This window comes from Lactuca virosa, chromosome 2, assembly GCF_052849685.1.
Source record: "Lactuca virosa cultivar CGN04683 chromosome 2, Lactuca_virosa_CGN04683_v6, whole genome shotgun sequence".
Taxonomy (NCBI): Eukaryota; Viridiplantae; Streptophyta; class Magnoliopsida; order Asterales; family Asteraceae; genus Lactuca; species Lactuca virosa.
Window position 1 is genome coordinate 1,722,184 of NC_136427.1, and position 24,039 is coordinate 1,746,222.

Genomic DNA, 24,039 nt, shown 5'->3' on the forward strand with positions numbered 1-24,039 from the left:
CTCAGGATCATGGGAAGGCGCCAACTTGATTGTACACACAAGAGAAAGAGTTATGTTTTGAGGATCATGGATTATTAATCAAACAATTATGGAGTTGTGTTTTGTAAATTAAATAATTGGGATTTTTATGAAATGTGTTATGATAATTATGAGATTTTAAAATGAAAAATTTGTTTGAAAATCTACGGTGTTACAATTTGGTATCAGAGCCTTGGTTTGAGGGATTCGGATGCACCTTCGGGTATGTCTGGAATCAAAATAAGAATTTGAGAAAAATATTCAAAAGAAATGATTTTTATAAAATGAGCAAGAGTTTCTAAGAGAAAAACGAGAAGGAGCAGTGTGTACAATCAGCCAGACCCTGAACAGTGATTTCCCAAAATACCCTTAATTATTTTGTTATAAGTTATTATTAAGATATTAGTGATGCATGCTAGAAGATAGGCTAGGTATTTCATATTTTAGGGCTAGAGTTGCCTGATTTGTGATGCCTTAGCCTAGGAATTGTTGCTATCTGTGATGTGCTTTGAGTATGTGCGAAGTAAGAGTATCCAGCAAGAATCTTTTAGAGAGAATTTTGAGTAGAGGAGTAATCTAGGAGAGATACCTAGATGAGCATTGAAGGAGGCTACTGAGGGAGTAGTTAGATACCCGCAAGAGGTAGGGTTGCTTGAGTTCGGTGATACCTTTTGAGTGTAAGTAGAGCAAGTGGAGTTGTAGCCTAGAGTGGTTTTACGTGTTGGTGGAGATTATTCGATGCCCGAATGCTGCTTGCTTTGTGCTTTGTGGAACTCTTCATGATGGGAGTCAGCTACTAAGTGAATATGACGATAATCAGGAGGTAGATGGTTGGCATCATAAGGAGTTCTTCGGCAGCTGATGGTAGAGAAGTGTGAGAACCTAGGAAGAGCCTAGGGCATGACTTTAGTCAGAAGAGTACGCTGATAGAGGAGATTATTCGCTAGGTAGCGACCAGGTATATCGGGATTGGTGATTGAGAAGGTTGAGCAACTACTTAGGAAATCTAGGACGATCAGTGTGGAAAGTATGGCTAGATGTGGTAGGTAGTATGGGCCCATACTACTGAAAGCAGAGGACCCGTACTCGAAACAGGGAGAATTCCAGAGGTTCTAAGTAGCAGATTGAGAGGTGATAACATGGTTCGAGTACCATGATTCATAGCAGATTCAGATGTGATAACATGGTTTGAGTACCATGATTCGTAGCAGATTGAGAGGTGATAGCATGGTTCGAATACCTTGATTCGTGGCGGTTAGTTCTTCAGATTTTACTAGTTATCCCTTTGTGATTGATTAGACTGAGAACAAATATGATAGATTGTAGGGCCAGAGGGCCATGTCGAATGAGTTTCAATGGAGGATACCGTAAGAGGGAAATCGAGTTAGTTCCGAGAGATTTTCTTTGTGAGATGCCAGTTGGAGTCGCAGGACTCAGGGATGAGTAGAGATGATGCTTATTAAAGGATCGCGATCTGATTTGAGTAAATAACCGATAGATGAGACGTCACCTTCTATGACAATATTTTTGTTGTCTCTGTTTCCTAGGAGAAGCAAAAGAGATAACGTGCTTCCGGTTTCAGAGTTTGGAGGTAAACCATGTGGGGTAGCATAGGGTTGCAACCTTTTCAGCAGAGTATTGAGCAGTATGTTTGCTGCGAGGTATTTCTTATACCATGAGAGAGTCATTAGTGGGACTAAGATGGAAGAGAACAAGGAGGTGACTTATTGAGGGAGGCATACTTTTAGCAGCAGTTCCAGGTGATTAAGAGGAGTATATCAGGGCGGTTACCCTCGTTGTCTACGTTGTGTATCGACTGTGAGAGTGATGTCTCTTACTTTTATGATGATTCCCATGATGGCAGGCTGGTCGAGGAATTAGAGACTAGGTGCGTGATAGTGCATTATTTCCAGATTGAGAGTCAAGACTAATTCGGAATAGATGGGGTATTCGGCGGTGTGTTGGTCTGAGGCTACGAGATGACTAGAGGCAGTAACGTTGGAAGGATTCTGAGATTTTTGACTGAGTTATGGGATATTTGGAGTTGCTTGGTTTCCATTGGGAAGATCATTGAGTGATTACGTGGTACGTTCCAAGATTCAAGTGTGATGTACCTGGTAAAATAGTCTATGTAGTAGATTTTTGGTATGCCAATTGGTGATGGTTCGAACCCTGAGTGGGGGAGAACTGGGTATTCTATTAAGAGGATCAGCGATCCGTTCAAGTGCGTGTCACGACCCAAAAATCGAGGGTAAAAATTTCATCTTTAATATAACTAAAACATTGATACCATTTAGCTCAACATTCCAAATCATAGTTAAGTAAATCATTTATCAGAGTTTATCCCAAAATCAATCATTGTGGAAATCATAGGTGTGTGCATTGTGATCAATCCGAGCCCTTCCTTTCCAAAACGATGATACCTGAAACCATAAACAAACATGTAAGCACGAAGCTTAGTGAGTTTCCTAGAGCATACAACACACACAATCCACATAACACATATCATGTTAGCTATAAAAGCTACCTATATCACATAAGTCATGCATACATAAACCTGTAAGGATGCCGTGGGCTCCCCCCAGGGTATTGTACCATAGTGCCATGGGCTACCCCACAATGTCTTTACCTAGGAATGCCATGGGCTACCCCACATGGTCTTACATCCGACATGCCATGGGCTACCCCACATGGTCTTTACCTAGGAATGTCATGGGCTACCCCACATGGTCTTACATCCAACGTGCCATGGGCTACCCCACATGGTCTTTACCTAGGAATGCCATGGGCTACCCCACATGGTCGTACATCCAATTTCCACGTGCTCCCCCAAGGGTCTTCAATGCAAGTATCACAAAGACAACTAGCATATCACATAGCAGATCATCACTAGCATACCATTTAGCATAAAGCTATATATCATACCACATATCCCTACTATAACTAGTGTACCACATAACATAACATGGTCCGACCTTGGTGCCTTAGACCCATTGGTATGGTGAGAAGAGTCACCTCGCACTACAAAAGCTTTCTGCATGAATTCCTTAGCTGCTGCCCCCCAACTTCCCGAGCTGTCACTACCAATCAATATACCCAATTAGCAATTGGGTCCCATACCAAAATCCTTAATCCATGCATGGGGTAAAAATGACCATTCTACCCAGTATGATCCCAAAACTAAGGCCCAAACCCAAAACAAAAGCCCAACACTATAATGTCCATAAAACCATCAATGGCCTAATTTTCCAAATTGGGCCCGGACCTTTCTAATGGACCTTATACTAAAGCCCAAACATATTCCTGGCCCAAAACATCTAACTTCTAATGGTCCACTAAGGCCTAAAGTCCACTTCCTGGCCCAACCCGAGGCTAAAAACACTCCAACCCATAATCGATGAGTATGTGGGGGAGTACTCCCTTGTACGCTAAGCGTACTGGCTGGAGGTGGTTACGTTGCGCATACCTGCATGTACGCCCAACATACTCCTCTGTTAAGTCACTTTTCCAATAAGTGCTTAAGACTCTACTCCGGAAGCTCCAATTACAGATCCAAGTCCTCTTCAACGTCTAAAACCATAAAGTTGCTTACTTGATGGCTTTGCATGAACCATATAAGCTCAAACTCCAAAAATGATAAACTACTTCCATGGAAATGGTATTAACTCATGCATAAATCCGTTAAGACCTCCAAGAAGGAAACTTTCTACCTTAGGGACTCATTTAACACTGAGAGTGGCAACTCTAACCCTTAGAATCGGATTTCAACCATAAAGATCCATCCTTGGGATCAAAAAGGTCCAAAAACTCATCATAACAGATCTACACATTTAAGGGGCAAGTTTAAGATTTATACCTCAAGATGATCTGAAATGAAGCAACAATCTCGGATCTACAACTTCTCCTTTGAACCACCACCTTGCTTTGCTCTTCACTTGATTGGAAAATGGATTCACAACACCATAATGCTCTCTAATGGCCTCCAAAGCTCCAAGAACACTCATGGGAGGATTAGGGCTTCATGGTGGCTGTCTAAAGATGAAATGGAGACAGACCAATGAGGCATATTATTCCTTTTATAGTGGCATAGCCCTAAAATTAGGGTTTAGAAACTCTGAACGTACGCTGGGCGTACGCCTCCAACACCTGCGTCCACTTTACAACCCTATGATGGGAGTACCCCAACTTACGCTAGGCGTACTCACCTGGCTACCACCTTGCATGCATGGGCTTAAATGCAAACTTTTCCATTCAGGGACCAATTATGCCAAAAGCTTCGAAGTACTATAACGTCTTCGTTCTAAGTCTGTTTCCGACGAACTTTATATCCACGAGAAGGTGGCATGAAGCCCTACGCTCGTAGCTACACCCCAAGCCTTAAAATCTTTTGAATAAAACTCGAGACCCACAAATACTGAATCGTTAGATTACGCTTATACCATTGGCCTCCGAAGACACAATCGAACACTTTTAAAACCGGGTGTCACAACTCTCCCCCACTTAAATAGATTCCGTCCTTGAAATCATTCCTTACCATTCCTCACGCCAAATAATTAGAGACTCATGGCCACAGTCCCGAGCATACCATAGGCTTTCCAAGGCAACCGAAACCAACCTGCGTAGGGTTCTAGAACCCGAAGATGAACGAATTCCTTGCAACCTCACCACATCTGCTCCATCTGAAATCTGAAGTCTTGAGATGGTCTGTCTCCCTGACAGACTGCCCACATCGAATCATCATCGAACTCATTTCACAAGAGACCAATCTATATAGAATACTTCCCATTCGTAATACCTTGAGTCCTCCTAAGGAACAAAATCACCAATCAACTGCGACTACCGAATATAAAGCAATTCCACACACAGACCCCAAATCACTGAAGTCGCTCCTACTCCTCTTGCTGCCACATGGCTACTTTCCTGAAGAACAACCGGGGACCTCCCTAGTCCCAACCTGTTTGCCAACTGTCAGGAACACTGGACACATACCCGATTGCTGAGCCAAAAAGATATACGACAGTCCCCTGCGACCTCCGAAGGATACCTCGTCTAACCTAGCAGCCCTACATCCTTCAATCCCTTTGATCCATCCGATCGTGATAGGATGACAATCTGCCGCCATTCAATCCGGCACAAAAGGGTGAATACTACAAGAATAGTTGTAGTCTTACATCATACCCGGTCTCCTTCGAGCTACCGTTTCCTGTTCCCGACATGTCGTGCCTCTATTACGGATAGAGCTACCTGAGACACATCATAGTGGATTAAACTACAATCAAACCAACTCGTACATCTCCCTGGAATTCTGCCCTCGATGCCCTTGGCATATAAATGCCCCCCATCCCATCTCACTGAAACAAAATCCTGCACGAATTCCGATTCGGGTTCCTATCCAAATCCGAATTGCTACTCCGCTCCTATCCAGAGATCCTCGAATCGGCAATTACATATTGCACCTCGACTTCCCGTCATCCTTTACTTAACCGATTAATAAATACCCTTAGCGATTCCCTAAGACTACCAGTCTCGCACCCGGTCCAGCCACCAGGTTCTTATGAGGTCCAATATCAGGGCTACCCAGCCGTAGCCCTACTGTAACATGCACTACTCATCCACATGATCCTGTATCTCAAGATCCAACCCTTGTCTCAATAGTCTCTACCGGTTCCAACCTAAATTCCAATACTCGTTCGGCCTCGCCCTCGGATAACTATTCGATCAATCACCTTTGGCCCTGATCCTAACTAAGTTGTGCCTCCCCCACAACCCTGCTAACTAGCCTACCCTAGTCCAAATCACCTGAAAGAATCCGTGAATGCTACGGCACCCCCGCAGTCTTACAACACTCTCTACTGCTAGTGAATGCTACAGCTCCCCCACAATCTTACAATACTATACCCTAACTGACCATTAGTGAATGCTATGGATCCCCCGTAGTCTTACATCACTTTCACCCTTGCTTCTGTCCTGGATACCTGGACGGTTCTCCCCTACTTAGATTCAACTAAGTCTGCTTGGCACATGAAAATTGAAGAATTCCCAATCCTCATTAAGTTCCAATGTTCACCTTGATGACGACCGGTGCTTACAAAAGCTAGCATACCAAAAATATCCCTGCCCAAACAATACACTTCCTGAAAACCAGCTAACACTTCTTGCATCCCAACTACACCAATGACTTCAAATGCTTAAAAGCGATATCACGCTCAGATCTCGGAGTCCAACGAACGGATAGTCTAACCGAAACCTCAGCCACAACTCTCTCTTCCCTCGGCAATCTCGATGTCTCTTCCAAACATAAAGACCAAGGCTACTGAAAACTAGTCATAACTCCCTCTTTCAAGCCCTTGAACCAACCCCGATAGTCAGACAGTCGATCTCCTTGTCGTCCACCTGAACACAACGAAAATATAACGGGATTGCTCCCTATGGGCAATCCCTGATGACGTGGCCAAACCAGCTACACCTGTAGCAACCCAGATCACTAAACAGATTCCAACAACGACTCGGAGCAATCACGGTATACGCAGAATCCGCTCCGCGAGATACATCCGTCTGAAGATCTCTCAAATATTCCTCGACATGCTGAATGGCATCTGAAAATCCTTGCTAACCCAGACAATAGCAGAAAACCGACCCGAGATCTAAATTATCACAATTCCCAAGCGACACAAATACGCGATATCCACCGAAAATGGCGGAAGATAGCATATCCGCAAACATCTGGAGGAATCCTGACCACCTCCTCCTGTGTGACCTCAACCACCCTGAGAACATGATGAAACACTTCATTCCGATTCCAATGACAATACAAACCCTTAGAACAAAACTCCTTCGTGTAGTTTCTACAAGCGTTGCACTGGATCCGACCCTGCTGCCTTCTCAAAGGCTGGTCCAAATTCTTGTGTCTCCGCCCAAGACCCTCCAGAAAATTCACCTGACCTGAACCTCTCTCATTGAGGTACTCCTAATCAATCTTTCATCCTCGGCTCTGAGATCTATATCATTCAGGGTCTTGCACCCTGACACACTCACCAGCTCAATCTGTTGGGTTTTATACATAGCAAACAATCCTATGTGTGCATGCAACCCTAATTTGAGGATCTATGTTTTCACTATTAGACATACAAGCATTAAACACAAAAACTAGAAACCCTAGGAGTCACATGTAATTTTCGAAATTAACATATAATTAGGGTTAGGATACATACCTTTATTGTTATATTGTAATAACATTCAAATCCTTGAAGATCTTGAACTTTGGTAGCAAGCGCCACAAGTGTCATACCTCTAATGGCTAACAAACAAACCTAGAAACCAAGGATTACTGTGGAGAGAGAGAAGGGAAGTGAAAATTCGGCACTAAGACTTTCTTGGAGTGCATGGGACGAAATCCAACCCTATAAGGGTTTATATAGGTGATAAGGAAAGTTTAGGATAAGGCAGGTGTATCTTAGATAACCCTAATCCCTTAACTTCCTCCCTAAGGCTTCCAAGGCACCCTTAGAGCCCAAGGAAACCCTAGGACACTCTAGATTTCGTTCCCCACCTCTAAGGGAGGTTCTATAATGCTTCAATGCTCAACTCTTGAATATTGTCACCTTTAGTCCCTACAGTTTCAATTATTTCCTTTAATCCCAAAATTAATTCCAAATTAATTTCTTATTAAATATTAATTAAACAATATGATTTCTAATTAATATATTATATCCATAATACATTAATAAATCATTTATATTGATTTCAAATTAATTTATTAACCAAGTAATAAATTAATAAATCATTATTCTCTCTCCAACAATTATCCTATTTAATTGTCACGTTTGAAGGCAACCCAAAAGAACATTGCTACTATCAATTCAAGTACATACCAATTACAGTTATGGGATTAGACACCTAATCCAATAGTCTCCCACTTGGATAAGTCTAATAATTATAGTTGCAAGTATAACTTCAAAAATTGACTAACAAATTTTAGCTACCAAAAGCCGTTGTCGAACTCTGACCTAGTTAGTTATGTATCCTTAGATAAAGGATCATATATTCCTCCATTCTAGATATCGTATGAACTGAGACATGGATTATAATAATTTTCTCTGTTCATGTGTTGTTTCCCAATTTCCGATTTAAGATGACTGACAATAGACTACAATTGAACACATCAACTTAGTCCAGGCTTGGCCAAGCGCTTAGGGTGTCATCACTAAATCATCAAGGGCCCCATAGATATTGCTTTTATCCCACATTGGGTAAAGGGAACGGATAAACTTCAACTCATATGCTTGCTCTATTTACTCATCAAATCACACACAACAATATGTTTTATAACACCAAGTTACTGATGCGTTTACATATTATCAATGAGCAACCGACTCGTAAAATGCAACTATATGTCTCCGTTTCAAGAATATAAGATATTATCGTCTCACAATCACTCGTGATAAACCCATGAAGTGATTCACGTAAGTGTGGGTTTAGTCCAATACTCAAATCTTATTTCAGGAGCACTCATGAACACTACAACAAACTTTTGCTATGTCTAAACGCTTTAGACAATCTACAGTCGGATTCATGACAGTGTTACCTGATTACGTACTTCCAAAGTATGATTGACTGTGGATGTTTGAATAACCTAGTTATTCTGGAAGTCAAAACATGTGAAGTGAAACACAAGAATAATCGAATCCAATATGGTCTCAAAACTTGTGAGTATAAATAAAACACATTTTATTTAATCGCCATATTGATTAGACATTATTCATTGTATACTTGAATTGAAACAATAGTCATCCTATGCTCCAGGCATGCACACTATGTTTACCTACGGTCCTTACTTTATGAAATAGATCAACTGAAAACATTTCCAATGATGCTCATTTAAAAATTCCCAATCCTTATCACAAGTGTATAAATACCAAATTCTTGCTATGTGTTAGATTCTAACATTTTATGCAATGATACTTTGTAATGACATAGCACCAAAGTCACAAATACTTTGCCAATGAAATTACAAAGTGTTTTATTTAAGATTGTTACAAGACAACTCCACAGATATCAAGTCTCACATTCAAAGTACGTTTGCAGCACCTGGTTCCTGGTATGTATTTAAATTCAAGTATTTTGGTATTCTACTCTGGGACTCGGCGAGTTGGAAGCCGAACTCGTCGAGTAGACTCGACATTATGCGGGGGTTTTAGTGATCTACTCGACGAGTCTGGGGCTCGACTCGATGAGTAGGAGCTGTCTGGACAAAACCCTAATGTTTAGGGTTTGCATCCTATTTAAACACTTTATCTCGTCCCAAATCAGTCTCCATCACCCCTCCAAACTCAAAGAAGCCCTACATTGAAACACTAACCTTGTTTGAGTGATCTTGAGCCATTTTTGTGTTTTTTGTGGTGGTATGAAGTTTCAAGAAGAGAAGGAAGCTTGGAAGATCAAGAGAAGACTAGTAGATCCAAAGTTTTAGATTTTTATCCATCCCATTCAACGTAAAATGCTTCAACCTTGACTTCTCATTTGATAGATCTCCTCTAGGGCTTAGATCTTATCATTTTGGGGCATTTCTAAGGCCATTTTCGGATTACGTGTGTATCATGGAGTTACACTTCAGATATTGAACCATTGAGGGTTCCCATGGTATAAAGGTGCCAACTTAATGGCCATGGGAAGCCCATGCATATTATAAACCCCTTTTTATGGACTTTGGAGCCAAAAACCCCATGCCTGGACATCAAGTTCGTAGCTTTACGTATGAAATGGACCCTAGGAGGTCAGATCTATGGTTTTGATGCATTAAGACCCATTATAATCGACTGTATAGTTTTGGACAAAGATGGACTCGGCGAGTCACTTGGGTGACTCGGCGAGTCTGGTCACAGTTTCCCCCAAAAGTATTCAGGTAATGGTCTTTAGTTGAGTGGAAGGAACACTCAGCCTGTTAGGGGTTTGTCATGGACTTGAAGATCAAGGGACTCGAAGAGTGGATGAATAGACTCGGCGAGTCCAAGGCAATGTCCCAACCATATGAAGACGAACTCGACGAGTTCAAGGAGAACTCGGCGAGTCATAGTGAAACATCCGAAAATACCAGCTAAAAATTTCATTTTTAAATTAGGTTAGTTCATAAAAACATCGTTACAAAACATTCATAATATTAATTTATGTCTGAGAACCGGTAACATCATAGTCAAATATTCAGAGTACATCCCAGAAAATCCATAGTGCGGAAAACATGAGAGTGTGTGATATGCCGCTACCGCGCCGGCTCCTTTCCCCTAGCTGAAGAGGTACCCGAAAACAAAACTATAAAACGTAAGCACGAAGCTTAGTGAGTTCCCCCATAATGCCACATACCATGCAATCATATATTGAATAGCTAAGGGATACGGGCCTCGCCCACACCCATAGAGATACGGGCCTCACCCACACTCTACTAGCTAGGAGATACGGGCCTCGCCCACACTCTACTTTCTGAGAGATACGGGCCTCGCCCACACTTTGCTATCCATGGAGATACGGGCCTCGCCCACACTCCGCTACTAAACCATAACATACAAGTACCACACAGACAACAAGTATAAGCAATTCTATCATACTGGCATATAACACAATCAACTCAGCTATGAGATACGGGCTCCGCCCACACTCCGATACTAACATATCGTCTATATGGGCCGGCCTTGGTGCCTTAGACCCGTCCCTACTGGAAGGAAACTCACTTCGAGAGTAGCTGCCGAAAACCTGCTCAGACTACGCCTGGCTGCCGCACCGGTAATCCCTCCGGCTATAAATCCGTAAACATGGATTAGGTACTCATAAATACCCCTAAGGTCAAATGACTGGTCAAAGTCAAATCCTTGGTCAAAGTCAACCTTCTGATTGACTGGACTCGCCGAGTCCATATGGCGACTCGCCGAGTCCTTCTATGTCTAGCCCGACTCTGACTCATCGGGTCCCTGTTCCCACTCACTGAGTCAGCCTGACTCGCTAGACGGGGACAACTAACAAACCCGTCACTGGACTCGCCGAGTCCAAGGGGGTGACTCGCCGAGTCCGACGAACAGATCTCACAAATCGCTCCAATCTTCCATCAGAACATCAACCTTGGAGATTTGGAGATTCTGGGACTATAGCTACACGTTAAATTGCTAATTCCACGTGCGACTACGGAGGGTTGGACCTCCTACACTTAAACCCTTCTTATCCTAGTGACTGATCATATGACTCGCCGAGTTGGAAGAACAACTCGTCGAGTTCAAGGCTATATTCAAGGGACTCGCCGAGTTTGAAGAACGACTCACCGAGTACCAGGCAATCTTCATAGGACTCGCCGAGTTGTTTATCCAACTCGCCGAGTCTAAGTCCATCTTCATGGAACTCGCCGAGTGCACTTTGGCACTCGCCGAGTACCCTTCGACTCTTCACCCATTCTGGCCAAAACTGAGACATGCAATGGTTCCAAACCATAAATCTAAGCTCCTAGGGCATAAACACACGGAGTTTGGGAGGTTTAAGGGCTTGCAATCCACATCTAAGGGACAAAAAGGGAATCTATTATACTAAAGATTAAGAAGGAGCTTTCTTACCTGGTTAGGAGCTTCTCCCAGGGTAGATTTCGGATCTACCACACTTCCTTGCACCCTCCAACTTCCTCCTTCTTCTCTTAAGCTTCAAACTTCCTTCACCAAGCCAAAATCACTCCCAAGGATCAAAATGGGCTAGGGTTTCGCTCTCCAGTTCTTCTGGAAGAGGATGGGACGAAATAGGTGTTTTAGAATGGGTACAATAGGGTGCAACGTCTGAAAATAGAGTTTCATCAAGACAGGTGGACTCGCCGAGTCCATGTATCGACTCGCCGAGTTCACCGCTCAAATCCTGTGTCCACCCTGCTGCTACTCAGCGAGTCGGGACGCAGACTCGCCGAGTTCGTGGCAAAAATAGGATAACAACTTAAATAAAATCATACCATGAACCCGGTGTTACAAATCTCCCCCACTTATTTTAGACTTCGTACTCAAAGTCTGCCGCTCCCTTTCGGAATAGCTCCGGATAATGCTCCATCATCTCATCCGCGGGCTCCCAAGTCCATTCCGAGCCCTTCCGATGCTGCCATTGCACCTTCACTAGCTCCACCCTTTTGTTCCTCAGTTCCTTCGACTTTCGGTCTAGGATAGCCACAGGCCGCTCGATGTAATTCAGGCTGTCATCAATCTGGATGTCCTCCAAAGGTACCACTGCTGAATCGTCCACCTTGCCTACTCGGGCTGCAACCCTAAACAGTCCAATATACCTGGGACCCAACTTGCCCCGTTTCCTGAATCGGATGACGCCCTTCCTGAATCGGATGACGTAGATATCGGCCAATTTCTCGGCCGAGATGCTCTCCTGAATCGGGATAAAGTGGGCGCTCTTGGTCAATCGATCGACGATGACCCATATCGAATCCAATCCCCGCGCGGTCCTGGGAAGCTTGGTGATGAAATCCATCGTGATGTCTTCCCATTTCCACAGCGGGATATCCAACGGCTGCATCTTGCCGTGCGGTCTCTTTTGTTCGGCCTTGACCTTCCTGCAGGTCAGACACCGCTCAACGTACCATGCTACATCCCTCTTCATGCAGGGCCACCAATAGTCCAGACGAAGATCCCTATACATCTTCGTTGCCCCTGGATGAATGGAGAATCGGGATTTGTGCGCCTCCTCCATCAGAACCTGGCGCACGCCTCCGAGATATGGAACCCACACCCTGCGGTGTAATGTCAATAATCCTCTGCTGTCATAGTCGAAGGAGGAAACCTGTCCCACAATCCGCTGACTCTTCCGACGTTCCTCCTTCATAGCCTCCTGCTGAGCCTCCCGGATCCGCTCCAAAAGCGGAGTCACCACTGTCATCCGCATGCAAATATCCCTGATCGGCGCCGCCTTGCGGCTAAGCGCATCGGCCACCACGTTGGCCTTCCCCGGGTGATAAAGGATTTCACAATCATAATCCTTTACCACATCAAGCCACCGACGCTGCCTTATATTCAAATTTGGCTGGTCCATGAGGTACCTCAAACTCTTGTGGTCCGTGTAAATCGTACAGCGAACCCCATAGAGGTAATGACGCCAAATCTTGAGGGCGAACACGACAGCCCCCAACTCCAAATCATGCGTCGGGTAGTTCGCCTCGTGAGGCTTCAGCTGCCTCGACGCGTAGGCAATGACATGACCTCTCTGCATCAATACTGTGCCCAAACCTGAGATGGACGCATCGCAGTATACACCAAAATCCTCCATGCCCTCTGGCAAGGCTAAGATTGGCGCCTCGCATAATCTCTGTCTCAGTGTCTCGAATGCTGCCTGCTGCTCAGGACCCCAACGAAAGACCACAGCCTTCCCCGTTAACCTGGTCAGGGGTAATGCTATCTTGGAGAAATCCTGGATGAATCTCCGATAGTAGGCAGCTAATCCCAGGAAACTCCGAATCTCAGATGGAGATTTCGGAACCTCCCTTCTCATCACGGCCTCCACCTTGGCCGGATCCACCGAAATCCCGTTCTGGTTGACAAGGTGCCCAAGAAACTGCACCTCGTGCAACCAGAACTCATAGTTGGAGAACTTAGCATACAAGTTCTCCCTTCTCAAGGTCTCCAAAACCTCCCGCAAATGCTCCTCATGCTGCTCTCGCGTCTTGGAGTAAACCAAGATATCATCTATAAATACTATCACCGACCGGTCTAACATCGGTCTACACACGCGGTTCATGAGGTCCATGAACGCGGCTGGAGCTTGGTGAGCCCGAAAGGCATCACCACGAACTCATAGTGGCCATAACGTGTCCGAAATGCCGTCTTCTGCACATCCTCCTCTCTGACCCTCACCTGGCGATACCCTGAATGCAAATCTATCTTGGAGAACCAAGATGCTCCCTGAAGCTGGTCAAAGAGGTCGTCAATCCTCGGGAGTGGGTAGCGGTTCTTCACCGTTACCTTATTTAGCTCCCTATAGTCGATACACATCCGATGCGACCCGTCCTTCTTCTTCACAAACAGAATCGGGGCTCCCCAGGGTGAACTGCTCGGTCTAATGAAACCCTTGTCTAACAGCTCCTGAAGCTGTGTAGACAACTCCTGCATCTCAGGAGGAGCCAACCGATACGGTGCCTTGGCTATCGGAGCCGCACCAGGGACTAGGTCGATCCTGAACTCAACCTGTCGCTCTGTAGGTATCCCAGGCAGCTCCTCGGGGAATACATCCGCGAACTCTCGTACTACGGGCACATCGCCCACCGTCGCCTTACCCGCCTCCCGGGTGTCCATGACATATGCGAAATATCCTGCGCAACCCTGCTGAAGGTAACGCCTTGCCCTCGCTGCCGAACAGAAGGCTGGCCCTCGCTGTGATCTCTCACCCTGAATTACTAACTCTCCCCCACTTGGGGCTCTGACTCGTACTAACTGTTGCACGCAATCTATCACTGCCCCATTGGGGCTCAACCAATCCATGGCTATAATCACCTTGTTCCCACGCAACGGAATGGGAACCAAGTCTACCAAATAACGCTCCTCGAACAACCTCAAAACACAGTCTCGGAAGACCTCTGATGCTCGCACCGACCGGTCGTCCGCAATCTCGACCTCTAAAGGGCTATCCAACATGCCCGAGGACTCAGGAAACTTCTTGCTAAGTGCAAGAGAAACAAAGGATCGGGTAGCCCCCGAATCAAACAACACCTGGACTGGAATACCGGTCACATGGAACGATCCTAAACGTATATACACAGAGCACATATCAATATCATGAATCTCATATAAATAGGTTAGAGGGAAAGAATCATACCCGTCACCACATCGGGTCCAGCGCGTGCCTCCTCGGCTGTCAGCTGAAATGCCCGGCTCCTCACCACCGGAGCCTCTACCTTGCCCTGTCGGCCATCTGTAATCTGCAGGGTCGCTGGAGCTGGCGCCTGTACTGGCGCTGCTGCTGTCAACTGGGGGCAGTTGGCCCTCTTGTGGCCCCTCTAGTTACAGTGGAAACACAGCAACTCAGATGTCTGAATAACCGGAGCAGGGGCAGTACAATCCCTGCTGAAGTGTCCCGTCTTGCCGCACCTCTAGCAGCCTGTCGATCCTAATCTACACGCTCCCTCATGCGACCTGCCGCAATTCCTACAGCGGCCCGGTCCTGAATGGCCTTTCAGCCTACCATCTGATCCCTTGGGCTTCTTTCCCGAAGCCCATATCGTCTGTCCCTCCTCTGCCTTCCTCTTCCGAATGTGCTCCAGATCTATCTCCCTCTCCCTCGCCCTAGCAATCATAGAATCCAGGGTAGGGCAAGCTGAAAAACGGACATGCTCCCGAATGTCGGCTCGCAACATGTCATGGTAGCGGGTCCTCCTCATATCCTCCTCACCTGCATACTGGGGCACCAGTAACACCCTCTCCTGGAACTTGGCGGTGATCTCCGCCACAGTCTCCGTCGTCTGTCTCATATCCAAAAACTCTCTAGCTAACTGCTGGAGTTCCACTGCAGGTGCGAACTCCGCTCTGAACCGGGTCACAAAGTCCGGCCACGTCATAGCCTCAACAGCCGATGCTCCCAATGAGTCACTAACCGACTCCCACCAATCTCTAGCTCTGTCACGTAGACACCCTGCTGCAAATTGTACCTTCGACCCCTCGGGGCAGAAGTTGATCAGCTGTGCAGACTCAAGGTCTACAATCCATCGTCTGGCAGCAATGGGGTCCTTCACCCCATGGAAATCTGATGCACCACTGCCCCTGAAGTCCTTGACGGACAGTGTGCGAGATCCTGACTGGCTAGCCGCCATATCACTCCTGAACGCCCTGAGACGATCCTCCATCAACTCTACAATACCCTCCTTGATCGACCCGAAGATTATGGGAGTCGACTCAAGGATGCCCCTGGTAATCTTTGACGCAATGAACTCGCGTAGACCCTCATCAACTGGTTCGGACCCTGAACCCGAACCCGATCCTGATCCTGAGCCTCCCGCTTCCTGTCGTGTGGTCACCATGCTGCAAAACATAGCATAACCACCATCATACTATATTCCACTTAAAGGCTCACATTCATATCACAAGTCCCCGGTCTCGTCTCGACCCTTTTTGAATCGAGTACGGATCCTCCGCTTTCAGTAGTACGGGCCCATACTACCTTCCACGTCTATCCGTACTTTCCTCAAGAATTGCCTCAACTCAACCAAGTCCTTTCTACTAATACTGCGGTTCTCGTGCTACTCTCACCCTAGGCTTGCCCTAAGTAATCGCCATCCCACTCTCATCCATCAGCTGCACAAGAAGTCCCTGCTTTCTTTCCCTAACTAGCTCGCGAATACTATTACATATTACTCAGACTAGATAATTATTCGAATGAGGGGTCCTACCCTACAACGGTTAGACTCAAACAAGAGCTGCGAAATAGGGCTAGACCCAACCTTCTGAAATTATTTAATCCTTGCAATATGTAACTTAGCATATTCGTTCACTAGTTAGTGAAAGACGACTAGAACTCCTAATAGCACAAAGCAAGCAGCATTCAGGCATTGAGTACACATAATCAAGTATATACTACTCTGGCTATCATACTGACAGATCTGTACTACCATGCAATTCTCAAAAAGCCGAAACACATAAGGCAGGCACATAAGGCATCATTCCTAGATCCTTAGTCCTATTCTAGCATGCTGTTCTACTGAAACTGAAACTGATAATCATAACATAAAGTTGTATGGGTACTTTGGGGAAAACTTACTTGAGCTCGGCCGGTCGCGCACATCATACACCTTTTTTCTTTTTAGAAACCCCTTTTACTTAGTCTTTAGAAAATCATTTCTTTATAAAAATCTTTTAATCCCTCGATTTGAGTCCAGACACCCCCGAAGGTGTGTCCGAATCCCTCAAACCAGGGCTCTGATACCAACTTGAAACGTCCGAAAAATACCAGCTAAAAATTTCATTTTTAAATTAGGTTAGTTCATAAAAACATCGTTACAAAACATTCATAATATTAATTTATGTCTGAGAACCGGTAACATCATAGTCAAATATTCAGAGTACATCTGAGAAAATCTATAGTGCGGAACACATGAAAGTGTGTGATATGCCGCTACCGCGCCGGCTCCTTTCCCCTAGCTGAAGAGGTACCTGAAAACAAAACTATAAAATGTAAGCACGAAGCTTAGTGAGTTCCCCCATAATGCCACATACCATGCAATCATATATTGAATAGCTAAGGGATACGGGCCTCGCCCACACCCATAGAGATACGGGCCTCGCCCACACTCTACTAGCTAGGAGATACGGGCCTCGCCCACACTCTACTTTCTGAGAGATACGGGCCTCGCCCACACTCTGCTATCCATGGAGATACGGGCCTCGCCTACACTCCGCTACTAAACCATAACATACAAGTATCACACAGACAACAAGTATAAGCAATTCTATTATACTGGCATATAACACAATCAACTCAGCTATGAGATACGGGCTCCGCCCACACTCCGATACTAACATATCGTCTATACGGGTCGGCCTTGATGCCTTAGACCCGTCCCTACTGGAAGTAAACTCACTTCGAGAGTAGCTGCCGAAAACCTGCTCAGACTACGCCTGGCTGACGCACCGGTAATCCCTCCGGCTATAAATCCGTAAACATGGATTAGGTACTCATAAATACCCCTAAGGTCAAATGACTGGTCAAAGTCAACTCCTTGGTCAAAGTCAACCTTCTTATTGACTGGACTCGCCGAGTCCATATGGCGACTCGCCCACTCCTTCTATGTCTAGCCCGACTCTGACTCATCGGGTCCATGTTCCCACTCACTGAGTCAGCCTGACTCGCTAGACGAGGACAACTAACAAACCCGCGACTGGACTCGCCGAGTCCAAGGGGGTGACTCGCCGAGTCCGACGAACAGATGTCACAAATCGCTCCAATCTTCCATCAGAACATCAACTTTGGAGATTTGGAGATTCTGGGACTATAGCTACACGTTAAATTGCTAATTCCACGTGCGACTACGGAGGGTTGGACCTCCTACACTTAAACACTTCTTATCCTAGTGACTGATCATATGACTCGCCGAGTTGGAAGAACAACTCGTCGAGTTCAAGGCTATATTCAAGGGACTCGCCGAGTTTGAAGAACGACTCGCCGAGTACCAGGCAATCTTCATAGGACTCGCCGAGTTGTTTATCCAACTCGCCGAGTCTAAGGCCATCTTCATGGAACTCGCCGAGTGCACTTTGGCACTCGCCGAGTACCCTTCGACTCTTCACCCATTCTGGCCAAAACTGAGACATGCAATGGTTCCAAACCATAAATCTAAGCTCCTAGGGCATAAACACACGGAGTTTGGGAGGTTTAAGGGCTTGCAATCCACATATATGGGACAAAAAGGGAATCTATTATACTAAAGATTAAGAAGGAGCTTTCTTACATGGTTAGGAGCTTCTCCCAGGGTAGATTTCGGATCTACCACACTTCCTTGCACCCTCCAACTTCCTCCTTCTTCTCTTAAGCTTCAAACTTCCTTCACCAAGCCAAAATCACTCCCAAGGATCAAAATGGGCTAGGGTTTCTCTCTCCAGTTCTTCTGGAAGAGGATGGGACGAAATGGGTGTTTTAGAATGGGTACAATAGGGTGCAATGTCTGAAAATAGAGTTTCATCCAGACAGGTGGACTCGCCGAGTCCATGCATCGACTCGTCGAGTTCACCGCTCAAATCCCGTGTCCACCCTGCTGCTACTCGGCGAGTCGGGACGCAGACTCGCCGAGTTCGTGGCAAAAATAGGATAACAACTTAAATAAAATCATACCATGAACCCGGTGTTACACATAGACTGAACACCTTCATCAGATGAAGATGGACTTGACGAGTTCAAGTAGGAACTCGACGAGTCGGATGAAGAAGGTCCGATATGTTGTTGAACGAGAACTCGTCGAGCCCTTGCTAGACTCGACGAGTAAGGATGAGGTTATAACTTTTCGTGGGCGACGAGACTTGACGAGTTGGTGAACCAACTCGGTGAGTCTGGTCAACCAGATGTTGACTTTGACCAAGGTTTTGACTTTGACTTGGACCTGGACTTGAGAGACCCTTGTGAGGGTTATGAGTATGAATTGATAAGTTAGAAAGTTTCCGTATAGGGATTGAGGAGTCGGGGAGAGTCGATTTTCATACCAAGGACAGTGCAGACACTACACGACATTGAGGTGAGTTACCCTCAAGTAGAAGTGGGTCTAAGGCACCAAGGCCGACCCACTAGTAGTTGATTATAGTTGAGATGATTTTCTTTGTGATAATTGTCCGGGTTGTTATTACTTGATGAGTTCTATGTGCCAATATAATATGTTCTATGTGATCAGTGGTAGGAGTAGGGGAATAGTCCCCCGATTCGGTCGTCAGGACCAAAGGGTAAGTCAGACACCCCATATATGTCCGACAATATGTTTATGATATGATATTATGTGATAGTAGTAGGGGATGAAATAGTCTCCGTGACCGGGTAAGATAGACCGGAGGGTAGGCAGGCACCCCAGAATGGCCTGACACGGGTAGGTCAGCACCGTAGAATGGCTTGACACGGGTAGGTCAGCACCCCAGAATGGCTTGACATGAGTAGGTCAGGCACCCAGAATTACCCGACAGTATGTATGACTGTATGGTATGTGGTATGTTGGGGGAACTCACTAAGCTTCGTGCTTATCATTTTCAATTTTGGTTTCAAGTTCCTCTTCAGCTAAGGGGAAGGAGCCGGCAGGGTAGCAGCGCATTGCACACACATGATTTCAGCTTTGAGAACCCTGGGATTGTACTCTTATGTTTCATTATTTGATGTTATGGATTTTTGAGACTTGTGATTTGTGATTGGATGTTTTTAAATCATAACAATGAAGTTTCCGTAAACTATTTTTATAAGTAATATAACTAAACAAAATATTTTGGGTCTCGATTTTGGGATGTTACAAGTTGTTATCAGAGCCTTGGTTTGAGGGATTCGGACACACCTTCGGGGATGTCTGAGCTCAAATCGATGGCTTGAAGGGTTTTCTTTTATAAGAAAAATAGTTTTCTAAAATTTAAAATAAGGAGTTTTGAGAAAGAACTATGTGTGTGGTGCGTGTGACCGGCCGAGCTCAAGTAAGTTTTCCCCAAGATACCCATGCATGTTATATTATGTTATGTGATTATGAGGACTGTATGTTAGATTAGGGCTAAGGATCTAGGAAGGATGCCTTATATACTTATTGTATGAGTTTATTGAGCTATATGCTAGGGTTGGTTTGTCAGCAGTACGATAGCCTGGTTAGGTTATGCTTGGTAATAGTTACTCAATGCACGAATGCTGCTTGCTTTGTGCTTATAGGGGTTGCAGTTTGCTTTAACTAACTAGTAAGCGAATATGTAATAGTATTCGCAAGCTAGTTAGGGAAAGATGGTAGGGACTCCTTGTGCAGCTGATGGTAGAGAGTAGGTCGGAGAGTGCCCTAGGACAAGCCTAGGATGAGATTAGTTGGAAAGCTATATTAGTAAAAAGGGACTTGGTGAAGTCAAGGAAATCCTTGAGGAAAGTATGGATAGATGTGGAAGGTAGTATGGGCCCATACTACTGGAAGCAGAGGATCCGTACGTGGATCAAGGAGGGCTGAGATAGAACCGGGAAACTTAGAGAGTTTGTGAGACCTCTCGAGAATATGAATGACCCTGACATTATTGTGTTTATTTTCACTATGGCGATTACGCGACATGGAGCAGGGGGTTCGGGATCCGGGTCAGGATCAGGGTTAGGCTCGAGTGTGGGATCCGAGCAGGTTGATGACGGGCTACGCGAGTTCATCGCATCTGAGATCACGAAATGTATCCTTGAGGCGACCCCGGTCATTTTCGGGTTGATCAAGGAGGGGATTATTGAGCTGATGGAGGATCGCCTCCAAACATTCAGGAGTGACTTAGCATCCATCCAGTCGGGTGCGCGCACACTGTCCATCAATGACTTCAAGGGAAGTGGTGCGCCAGACTTTCGCGGGGCGAAGGACCCCATTGCTGCCAAGAGATGGATCGCAGACATCGAGTCTGCGTAGTTAAAGAGCTTTTGCCCGGAGGGGTTGAAGGTCCGCTTTGTATGCAGGTTGTTTGAGGGATAGAGCGAGGGATTGGTGGGAGTCAGTCGGTGACTCATTGGGAGCCCCAACCATTGAGGCTATGACTTGGTCAGGCTTTGTGACTAGGTTCAGGGCTGAGTTTGCGGTAGCTGTGGAGCTTCAACAGCTGGCCATGGAGTATCTTGACATGAGATAGACTACAGAGTCAGTGGCGGAGATCACCGCCAAGTTCCGAGAGAGGGCCTTGTTTGTACCTCAGTATGCAGGAGATGAGGAGATGCGGAAGACCCGCTACCATGATATATTGAGGGCTGATATTCGGGAGCATGTCAACTACTCAGCCTACCCGACCCTGGAGTCCATGATTGCCAAGGCGAGGGAGAGAGAGATTGAATTAGAGCACCTCAGGAAGAGGAAGGCAGAGACGGAGCAGGTGATTGGGCCGGGTTTCGGGGAAGAAACCCAAGGCATCTGACACGAGGCCGAAGGGCCAGCCGGGCCAGAGCCGCTGCAGGAAATACGGCAGGCCGCATGAAGGAGCTTGTAGAGTGGGATCATCAGGCTGCTACAAGTGCAGCAAGACGGGGCACTTTGGCAGGGATTGCCCTACCCCTGTCCCCACCGTTCAGATATCAGATCTGATTTGCTTTCATTTCAATCAGAGGGGCCATAAAAAGGCCAACTGTCCCAGGTTGGCAGCAGCAGCGGTGCCAACTCCAGCGACTACTCGGGTTACGGATGGCCGGAAGGTCAAGTCAGAGGCTCCAGTGGTGAGGAGCCGATCTTTCCAGTTGACAACCGAGGAGGCACGCGCCGCACCCGATGTGGTGACGGGTATAGTTTCTTCTCTCTAACTTTTATTATATGTCGCTTGTGATATTGATATGCCATGTTATATGTTTGTTTAGGATCCTTCCATGTGAACGGTATCCCAGTTCAGGTGTTGTTTGATTCGGGTGGTATCCGATCATTTGTCTCTCTTACGCTTAGCAAGAGGTTCCTTGAGTCTCCGGGCATGTTTGATTGCCCTCTAGAGGTCGAGATTACAGACGGTCGGTCAGTGCGAGCATCAGAGGTTTTCAGGGATTGCGTTTTGAGGTTGTTCGAGGAGTGATACCTAGTAGATTTGGTTCCCATACCATTGAGGTGGAATAAGGTTATTATCGGTATGGATTGGTTGAGCCCCAATGGGGCGGTGCTCGACTGCGCACAACAGTTGATACGGTTCAGGACCCCGAGTGGGGGTAAGATGGTGATTCAGGGCGAGAGGCCACAGCACGGACCAGCTTTATGTTCAGCAGCGAGAGCTAGACCCTATCTCCAGCAGGGGTGCGCAGGGTATGTCGCCTATGTCTTGGATACCCGGGAGACGGGCGAGGCGACCGTGGGTGGCGTGCCAGTGGTACGAGAGTACGCGGATGTATTTCCAGAGGAGCTGCATGGAATACCTCTGAAGAGGGAGGTAGAGTTCAGGATCGATCTAGTCCCTGGTGCGGCTCCGATAGCCAAGGCACCGTATTGGCTGGCTCCTCCTGAGATGCAAGAGTTGTCTACACAGCTGCAGGAGCTGTTAGAAAAGAGATTCATTAGACCAAGCAGTTCTCCCTGTGGAGCCCTGATACTATTTGTGAAAAAGAAGGACAGGTGGCATCGGATGTGTATTGATTACCGGGAGCTGAATAAGGTAATCTCAAAGGATCTAAAAGCTCAACAATAATATAGTTAGATAGTTAGAGAGTTAGTTGCGGAAATGTAAAGGAATGGAAATGACAGGAGTTGTTATATCAAGAAGACACTTAAGCTGATTCATAACAAGGAATGCATTCACTCCAAGTTAATAAGGAAGATCAAGCTTAGTGATTAAGTCTTAAATACTTGCTCCGAAGAGGGATTATGATCAGCAGAATTATGGTAAGATTTAAGTAAGAAGAGATGAGTGAAGAAAGATAGAGAGATAACTTCAGAATGTGTATTCAGGTAGAATTCATAAGTTATCGGTTCTACTCTTTTTTTGAATACAAAGAGAGTAAGTCTATTTATAGAGACTTAGGAACTACACTAGATTACAACTCTATGAGTAGCCGTGCAAGGCATACTGGATAATAGAGTGTATTACATAAAAGACAAATAACGTAATCTAGCTAAGTTGACTGCGCTAGCTGACTCCGGTTGCTGATGAACAAGATTGACTCCGGGTGCTGAACCGTTGCTGTAGAAAGATGGTTGCGGTAGCTGAGTTCAAGAGGGTCACTTTTATGATTCAACAATTTCCCCCCAGGTGACCTCTTTAACTCCGGTTCAGCTATCAAGTTTGAGGAACTTGATCAAAATCCACCAGAACTTCCTGACGTTTTCCAACCATGTGATTCTTCTTGTGATCTCGAACTTGACTTCTGCGGTAGTGTGTTTAGATCTTTCAATTGCAGTCCGGCAGATGTCAAGTTGTTTCTTGGTCAGGCGGTGCATGACAGTCATAGGAATGAAATATTTGACGTTGTCAGTCTTCCTTTTGAATATGACTCCAAGTTCAGGGTAGTTTGTTGTGCCTAGAGATCTTTCTTAGAAGCCTTCGGTAGGCACTGGCACAGGTTCAAAAGGTGGGAGATCAAACTTCTTGAGGATGAAGGGGTAGATATCCGCATCTATCTTGGCAAAGTCACAGACCGTATCCCTGAGAAAAGAGTTGGCTTTTTCAAGCGCTATCTGCATTTTAGGGTGCTTTTCTGACTTGTTTTGGAACACCCTGTAAATAAGGAAGATTTCTTCCGGATTCATACAAGGAAAGTCTGCCTGGGTGCGGATGTAGTCATGCTCCCTTCTGGTGAGGGTATACTGGATGTAATCAGTCTTCACAAATTTCCTGACTTTGTAGTTCTTGACTGCGGATGGTCTGTCGTTAGACCATATGT